The 9,135-nt window shown below is 43.5% G+C and overlaps 1 long non-coding RNA gene across 3 annotated transcripts; it reads left to right on the top strand.

The window, feature by feature from the left end:
• Positions 1–265: 265 nt before the first annotated feature.
• On the top strand, positions 266–4,148 carry LOC117312789 (uncharacterized). 3 transcript variants are annotated; one of them, XR_004527234.2, is made up of 3 exons: positions 270–1,473; positions 1,617–2,979; positions 3,630–4,148. It is a non-coding gene; the product is annotated as an uncharacterized lncRNA (long non-coding RNA). The 3 variants fall into 3 exon arrangements; XR_012332753.1 differs by having other exon boundaries at positions 3,588–4,148; XR_004527235.2 differs by having other exon boundaries at positions 266–1,473; positions 1,617–4,148.
• Positions 4,149–9,135: the final 4,987 nt, after the last annotated feature.

Here is a 9,135-nt window from a genome sequence, read left to right as displayed (position 1 = left end):
AGCCTGTGCTAACAGATACAGGAAGGAAATATTCCCCCCTTACTAAAAAGGAGTGAAGTGTCCTTAGAAAGGTAACATGACTTCTCAAGGTCATGGACCCAACTAGCGGCAGAACAAAGTCAAGGTTATCTGACCCAAGGCTGGCCTTTGACCCAAAGCAGGACCCTGGGAGATTGGGGTGGGGGGGAATCTGGGCTGATTTGCTCCTTTTTTTCCCTGGGAATGACCCGAGGCCCCTTCTTATGATTCCATCCTCGCAGGATGGGGAAAAATGTTTCTGTACAAAGGAGCAGAAGCCAAGTTGATTTCAAGATTTCTCTGCAGTACAAAACGCCGACTGGACCAACATCCTAGTGAACTTGAAAGATAAAGGTCCTGACCCTAAATTCCATGCCCGTCCATGCCCGTTAACCTTGCGAGGTGGCAACAGGAAGTCATCCTCCTATAGGCAACGTGTCCTTCTCCAAAGATATTCCTGAAGGGTGCGCTCCAGCCCTTCAAGAGAGCCAGATGGGGACACTCGCTGAGGGGAGGTCACGAGGTGGGGGGTGGCAGTGACACATTCGTTCCATGCGAATCCTTGTGCATTTTGGTTATAAAGTTGAAAAATGCATACATGTGTTTGGAAGGTCTTTAGGGAGTAAATGGAAGAGTGAACATTTCTGGACTAGATGCATGTGAGTGGTTTGTGTTGTATGATACTCTGAGACCTGGGTGTGGGGGGGTTCCTATGCCCTGTTTGGGCCTCAGTTTTTCTGTTTATAAAAGGAAAACGTGACCTTTCACCTTGCAAGGGCTACTTCACTCCTCAGCTAGATTACTGGGACACCGTTGACTATTGGGTAGGGAGACTCTCCCATCCCCCGTCCTGGTCTCTCACCAACATTCCAGAAGTTTTCAGTGACAATTCACTCCAGGGTTTCTGTGTGCTTGCTTAAGGAATGGTTTTATTCATGGAATTCCAGGACGCCCCAAGAAATCATTTGAGGCTCCTCAGAGAATTGTAGAACCAGGACTCAACGGCCATGTTTGTGGTTTGAGGGAGTTAACGGGATGAATCCAGTTTGGGGAAAAGCTGACCTGTGACTAAATGCTGTCTATAGCTTGACAGCCCCCACTGCAACCCCCAGATGGAACAGATAGGGACTCAGCCCAACCAGCCTCCAGAACCGCCCCCGCCCACCCCCATGGCCTGCCACCACGGTGGGGTGGCCCTGAACCTCCGTCGGCTTTGGTTCTGCAACTTTTTCCAAACCTGAAGCGTGATTCACGTCCCAGATCGACTTGTGGAATTTCTGAAAGCTGAGGAGTCTGTGCTTCCCAGAGGCTGCCCTACTCCCACCTTTGGTGGCAGCCCGAGAAGGAAGCTGGGAAAACACGCACCGCATTCTTCCTGCATGAAGCACCGTCCGCATCGGGGAGGAGGACATGGCTAAGAGCCTGGATGACTCCCGGCGTCTCAGACGGCTCTTGGTAAATCCGTTTAGACTGATTTTATTTGACAAGCCCAGTAGTTATCTGACCCCGCAGGACCGCTGACGGTCCATAATATTGCCGTTTGCTGACAAAGACCGTGGATTAGCTCTTCTTCCCATTGCTGTCGCTTTTCTTCTTAGAGAAAGAAAATACTGGCCAGAGTGGAGGTGGGTGGTCCATCCCTTGTGCTAGCCGAGGACACATTGCCATCCCCCAGCAAGGCGGTCCCCCGGGAGGACTCCACGTGCTAGCAGTGCTGGTAAAGAGATGAATAACCCCTGTCTGGTTAGTGGCTGTTTGATTTCCTCATGCCAGTGAAAACCGGTCGTTTTCTACTGAGCTTTTATCTGGAGTGGGGTATCACCCCTGCTCCACAGCAGAGCGATGAGAGATAAAGGCCACAGAGAAGCGGCGGTCTCTGCGGGTCTCTGAGCCATCGGGGGAGCAACGATGCAGCCACTGTGCGGCCCACGAAGGATCACAGGAGAGGGACCCACCAGAGGAGGTGACGGGGAGCAGCTTCCCCGTGGGAACTCTTGCAAAACTGGGACCTACTGTGGGGTATGTGCTAAGGGGCGTCATGGGCAGTTTCCCTGCGGCTAGATAGACCCTGATTCTTCCCCTTTATTTTTAAATTTTTGCGTTAATAAGCTTTATTTTTCAAAGCAGTGTTAGGTGCACTGCAAAACGGAGTAGGAAGTACAGAGATCAGCCGTATCCCTCCTCCCCCCACACTCTACTTACAACCCTCCTCCACTCTCACCATCTCCCACCAGAGTGGTAGCTGGTTACAACGGATGGACCTATGTGGACCTGTCATTATCACCGAAAGCCCATAGTTTACACCGAGGTCACTCTTGGTGGTGGCCATTCATGGATTTGGGCAGATATACGATGACACCTGTCCATCATTACTGTTTCGTATGGAGTAATTTCACTGTCCTGAAACTCCCCCATCTATTCATCCCCCTCCACCCCCTGGCAACCACTGATGTTTTTACCGTCTCCATAGTTTTGTCTTTTCCAGGACGTCATATAGCTGGAATCACATAGTCTGAAGCCTTTTCAGATCGACTTCTTTCACTTACTAACGTGCATTTAAGCCTCCTGCATGTCTTTTTATGACTTGATAGCTAATTTCTTTTTAGTGCTGAATATTATTCCATGGTCTGGATGGACCACCGTTGATTTATCCATTCACCTTCTGAAGGACATCTTGGTTGCTTCCAAGTTTTGGCAATTATGAATAAATGTGCTATAAACATCTGCGTGCCAGTTTCTGTGTGGATATGTTTCCAGTTCATTTGGATAAATATCAAGGAGCGTGATTGCTGGATGATACTGTCAGAGTGTGTTTGGCTCTGAAAGAAAACTCCAAATCGTCTTCCAAAGCGGCTGTATCGTTTTGCCTTGCACGCATCAGCCGTGAGTGAGTTCCTGCCGCTCCACAGCCTCCCCAGCATTTGGTGTCGTCAGTGTTTGTGATTTTGGCCATTCTCACAGGTACGTAGAGGTATCTCATGGCATAATTGTTTTGATTTGCGTTTCCCTCGTGACGTAGGAGGCGGGGCATCTTTTATGCTTATCTGTCATCCGTTTACCTTCTTTGGTGAGGTTTCTGTTCATGTCTTTTCCCCATTTTCAATCAGGTTGTTCCTTTTCTGATGGCTGAGTTTTAAGAGTCCTTTGTATATTTTGGGTAACAGTCCTTCATCAGATGCGTCTCTGCAAATATTTTCTCCCTGTCTGTGACCTGTCTTCTCGTTCTCGTCACATTCTTTTTTGCAGAGCAGGTTTTTAATTTTAATAAAGTCCAGCTTATCAATTCTTTCTTGCATGGATTATGATTTGGTGTTTTATATAAAAGGTCATCACTGTACCCCAGGTCATCTAGATTTTCTCCTGTGTTATCTTCTAGGGGTTTTATAATTTTGCATTTTACATTTAAGTCTGTAATCCATTTTGACATAGTTTCCATGATGGTCTGTGTTTAAATTCTTTTTTTTTTTTCTTTTTTGCACGTGGCTGTTCAGTTGTTCCAGCACCATTTGTTGAAAGACTATCTTTGTCCATTGTGTTGCCTTTATCCAAAGCCTTATTTATTTATTTAGTGGTACACAGGCCTCTCACTGCTGCGGCCTCTCCCGTTGCAGAGGACAGGCTCTGGACGCACAAGCTCAGTGGTCATGGCTCACGGGCCCAGCCACTCCACGGCACGCGGGATCCTCCCGGACCGGGGCACGAACCCGTGTCCCCTGCATCGTCAGGCGGACTCCCAACCACTGCGCCACCAGGGAAGCCCAAAGCCTTATTTTTCATACTTGGCTCATCATGTGTCATATCCTTTGGACATACCATAATATATTTATCCAGTTTCTATTTTGGGTATTGATTGTCTGTTTTGTATCATTTCGCTGGTAACTGTCGTACTGTCATGGATTTACCTAGGGGCTTGCTGAGTCAAAAGTGTTGGAATCCTTTTGGAGCCCTGGACACATTGTCCTCAGAAATGGCAATGCAGTTTGCCATCAGGATAGGCAACGTTCATCCACCCGAAAGCTCACCAATGCTGAGGACTATCAGTGACAAAATCTTGATGAGTCTGGAAGCTATGCTCTTTCCATGTACCCTCCTTTGATTACTAGTGAACTTGGATGTTTATTTCAAAAGTTTCTTGAGCACTTTCGGTGTTAATTTTCCGTTCATGTCATTTGACACCTTTGCTTTATGAATTGGTAATAGTTCCTTAAAGGCCAGGAACATGAACATTTCTCTCGTGTCGTTTCCAGAGGTTTCTCCAGCTTGCCTTGGCCCTTCACTGTGATTCATCATGTTCTTTTTTTGTTGTTGTTACTGATGGAGGTTTAAATATATTTTTAATGCTTTTTCCCTTTGCTTTTTATGCTTACAAATGTCTTTCTTACCTGGAGCTTGTGTAACGATTGTCCTCTACTTTTAATGTTGTTTCATGTCTTCACTTTTTACATTCTGCTCTGATTCATCTGGACTCTGTTTTGGCGTAAGATGGAACTCTAGTTGGCCGTTTTCCTAAATGACTAACTGGTTATCCAGCTCTTGGCTCTTTGGTGAAGAATCTTTTCTAGTTCCACTTATTTGAAAACCTCCTCTTACACAGTCTGTTCCTAGACCTTTTGTGCATTCTTACTGATTCTTACTAGCTGTGACATGAGCTGGTGTCATACATTTAAAATCACCGAGGATATATGTATGTGTATACACACAACTTTATTATAGTAATTGGGTCACACTATATAGAGGCTGAGAAGTTCCAGGATCTGCCTTCAAGCTGGAGAACCAGGAAAGCTGATGGTGTAATTCAGTCTGAGCTCAAAGGCCTGAGAACTGGGGTGGGGGAGGGGAGAATGGTGTAAAACCCAGTCTGAGTCTCAAGACCCAAGACCCAGGAATGCTAATGTCTGAGGACAGGAGACGATGGATGTCCCAAGTCAAGCAGAGGGCAAATTCTCCCTTCCTCCACCTTTTTGTTCTATTCAGGCCCCTGATGGATTGGATGATGTCTCCGTGCATTGGGGAGGGCCATCTTCTTTACTCAGTCTACAAATGTAAATGTTAATGTCTTCCAGAAACACCAGACACTCCCATAAATAATATTTTAATAACTATCTGGGCATCCCTTAGACACATACAATTATCAAGTTGACACATACAATTAACTATCAAAATGCGGGACAGCGTGTATCATGACACTATGATTTTTCCCCAAAGGCCTTGGCTACTATTCTCATTCATTTATTCGAGGTTAATTTTAGAATCACTTTGTCAAAATGCCCTCCTGGCAGGAATGAAGGGATTCTCTGTGGCAAAATAACTCAGTACAAGTGGGCACCTATGCACCAAAATGGGCCTTCACCATGAGGACCTTAGGTGAACACCAGCTTCTGGGTTCATGGCCTTCCAGGAGGCAGTGGACGCTGAAAGGCCACAGCCTGTCTATTGAGGTGATTCTAACGGAGTCTATTGCTAAAACTCCAAGGGACTCACATCTGCATTATTAAACATACCCCCAAGGTCCCCCCGGCGAAGCCAGGAAAACTGTCTATAAAGAATTTGGCATTGAGTGGAGAAAAAATTCTCCCTGAGAATTTATAACCATAAGCCAGTCCACACATGCTTTTCAGCCCAAGTTCACACTACCTGGATGATCCAAAGAGTCTCAACCTGAAAATTTAGTTTAGAGTGGTCATGGGATGAGTGGTTGTGGGTGGGCAGCACTGTGATGTACTTGAAGGAAGGGAATATAAACCCTGTCTGGGGAAACTCACCTTGAAATCAGGCCTCCAAAAAATCCCCCAAATAAACCCACTACAAGGGGCTTGAGTTCACAATCAGAATCACATTACACACAAGGAAACAGGGCCCCATGAATAAGACCCAAATGAAAAACAAAAAGCAAAATGCAGCAACTGTGAGAATCAGACACACTGGACCTCACATATAGGAAGTATTGAAAAGAATATAAGTATGCTTAACATGTTTAAAGAAATAAAGAGGAGACTGAAATATGGGTAAGGAGCAGGAGAGTATTTAAAGAAATGACCAAGCAAATTTGGAAAAGAAGCCAAATATAATCACTGTAAATGAAAATAATTTCAACTGAAATTAAAAACTCAATGGATGGGTTTAACCACAGATTAGACACAGTTAAAGAGAGAATCAATAAACGGGGAGATAGAGTTGTAGAAATTACCCTGAAAGTAGCACCGAGAGAAAAGGAGCAGAAGCTATAAATGAGAGATAAGAATTATGGGAATAGAGTGAGAAGGTTTAACTCAATTCTAATCATACAGAGTAGACACAATATTTGGTGAAATAATGGCCAAGAATTCCAAGAACTGATAAAAAGATACCAATCTTCATGTTCATCAAGCCCATCAAATCCAAACAGGACATATAAAAACCTCTCAATATTCAAAGACATGTGAGTGAAAGTGCAGAGCCCTAAAGTATAAGAGAATATATTAAAAGGACCAAAGAGGGACTTCCCTGGTGGCACCATGGTTGAGAATCCATCTGCCACTGCAGGGGACAAGGGTTCGATCCCTGGTCCAGGAAGATCCACATGCCGCAGAGCAACTAAGCCTGTGCGCCACAACTACTGAGCCTGCGCTCTAGAGCCTGCGAGCCACAACTACTGAGCCCATGTGCCACAACCACTGAAGCCTGTGTGCCTAGAAGCCCATGCACCACAATGAAGAGTAGCCCCTGCTCGTCGCAACTAGAGAAAGCCTGCGAGCAGCAATGAAGACCTAATGCAGCCAAAAATAAATTAATTAATTAATTAAAAAAAAATAAAAGTATCAAAGAGAAAAGACAAATATTCCACAAAGGAATGGCAATTGGACTGACATCTACTTCATCAGTATCAACAGTGGTCACCAGAAGAAAATGGAATCATTATTCCATGGCAAAAATGTGATTATTTACCTTGAATATGTATACCCAAAGGAAATATCTTTCAAGAATGCAGGAAAAATAAAAGTGTCTCTATTAATAAATCTCCCCTCGAAGAAATTCTAGAGGATGCATGTCAGGCAAAATGAAAGCAATCTCAGGTGGGAGATTAGGTGCAAGGAGAAATGGTGACCAAAGTACATATGCAGCAAAGGTAATTAGACATTGACTGTGAAGAGCAATAAAAATACTTTATTGGGTTAAAAAAATTACCATAATAGAATAGAAAAGTCAGGAAGGAACAGTCTGAGTCAAAGAGTTTTGAATCTTTATTGTTTGGGAGTAGGGTAAATATATGGATTGACCTTGAATTTTGATAAGTTCAACATATATGTTAAAAGGTCTAAGGTAGCCAATTATAAAATAAAGAGTGTGTATAACTATAAAGGGAAAATTAGAATTAAATATTCAATCAAATAGAAGAGAGAAGAAAAAGAAACAAAAAAGGCAAGATAAAAAATACAAAATAAATGATGAAAATAAAACCATATATCACTAATTAAAATGAATGTAAATAGTCTAAAACCTCCATTAAAGATAAAAATGGCCAAAGTGTATTTTTTAAAAAATCCAATTATAAGCTGTTTAAAAGAAACATACCTGTAGCATGAGGATACAGAGAGGTTGAAAGAGTGAAAGTTAGGAGACCAAGTACCCAGTAACAGAAAAGAAAGAGTTATATTAATATCTGATAAATTGACTTTAAGGCAAAAAAACTTCACTAGGATAACTCCCTTCCTCACTGCAAATGCAAGAACTTTCCATCAGTTTAACCCCACTTACACCTCCATGCCTTTTGTGCTACTGTTGCCAAATATTTTGCTTTTCCCAGCGTTATAATACCAAGAAGACATTACTATTAGTCTTGTCTTAAATAAATATTTGCTGCTAATTATCCACATGTTACCTTTTGGGGCTGTCTTCATTCCTTCCTGTAGTTCTGTGATTCCACCTGGAACTATAGTCCATCTGGAATACTAGCTTTCTTTTTTATTGTATGGAAACATCTTTATCTCATCTCAAATTGTGAAGATATTTTCACTGGCTATAGAATTCTTTATTGGCACTTTTTTCTTTAAGTGCTTAAAAGACGTCATTCCATTGTCTTTTGGTTTCCATAGTTTTGTGGAAAAGTCAGCCAGCATGCTTGCTGTTGCTCCTTTGAAGATAAAATGCCTCCTACCTTTTCCCCACCACCACCCACAGGCTATTTTTAAGATTTTGTTTTGATTTTTTAGCATTTAGACTGTGATATGTTTCAATGACTATAATTAATCAATAATACACATTGTAGTTTCTAAAGTAAACATTTAACTGAAAAGCTGATACAGGATGAGCATGGGCTAACAAAAAGGTTTCATCTTTTTTAAACATTTAAGTGGAAATGAAAAGGGCCTAGAATAAATGACCAAAATAATTGTTGAGAAGAAGAAAATTTTGAAGAATTTACACTCTCAAATTTCAAGACTCTTTATAAAGTTAACAGTCCTCAGGACACTGTGATTTTGGCCCAAGAATATAACATAGAGACTCCTGGGCTTCCCTGGTGGTGCAGTGGTTAAGAATCTGCCTGTCAATGCAGGGAACACGGGTTTGAGCCCTGGTCTGGGAAGATCCCACATGCCGCAGAGAAACTAAGCCCGTGCACCACAACTACTGAGTCTGCACTCTAGAGCCCGTGAGCCACAACTACTGAGCTCGTGTGCCTAGAGCCCATGCTCCACAACAAGAGAAGCCACCGCAATGAGAAGCCCGTGCACTGCAACAGAGAGTAGCCCCCGCTCGCCGTAACTAGAGAGAGCCCACACGCAGCAAAAAAGACCCAACACAGCCATAAATAAATAAATGTATATTAAAAAAAAAGAATAGGGCTTCCCTGGTGGCGCAGTGGTTGAGAGTCCGCCTGCCGATGCAGGGGACACAGGTTCATGCCCCGGTCCGGGAAGATCCCACATGCCGCGGAGCGGCTGGGCCCGTGAGCCATGGCCGCTGAGCCTGCGCATCCGGAGCCTGTGCTCCACAATGGGAGAGGCCACAACAGTGAGAGGCCTGCGTAACGCAAAAAAAAAAAAAAAAAAGAATAGAACATAGAGACTCTAGAAATAGACTCACAGAGACACCAAATGAATTGAGTTGGGACAATGAGATTTTTCTCAGTAAATGGTG

The sequence above is a fragment of the Tursiops truncatus genome, chromosome 6, assembly GCF_011762595.2.
Source record: "Tursiops truncatus isolate mTurTru1 chromosome 6, mTurTru1.mat.Y, whole genome shotgun sequence".
NCBI lineage: Eukaryota > Metazoa > Chordata > Mammalia > Artiodactyla > Delphinidae > Tursiops > Tursiops truncatus.
Note: the sequence above shows the minus strand (reverse complement) of the source record. Positions and strands in the feature narration are given on the sequence as shown.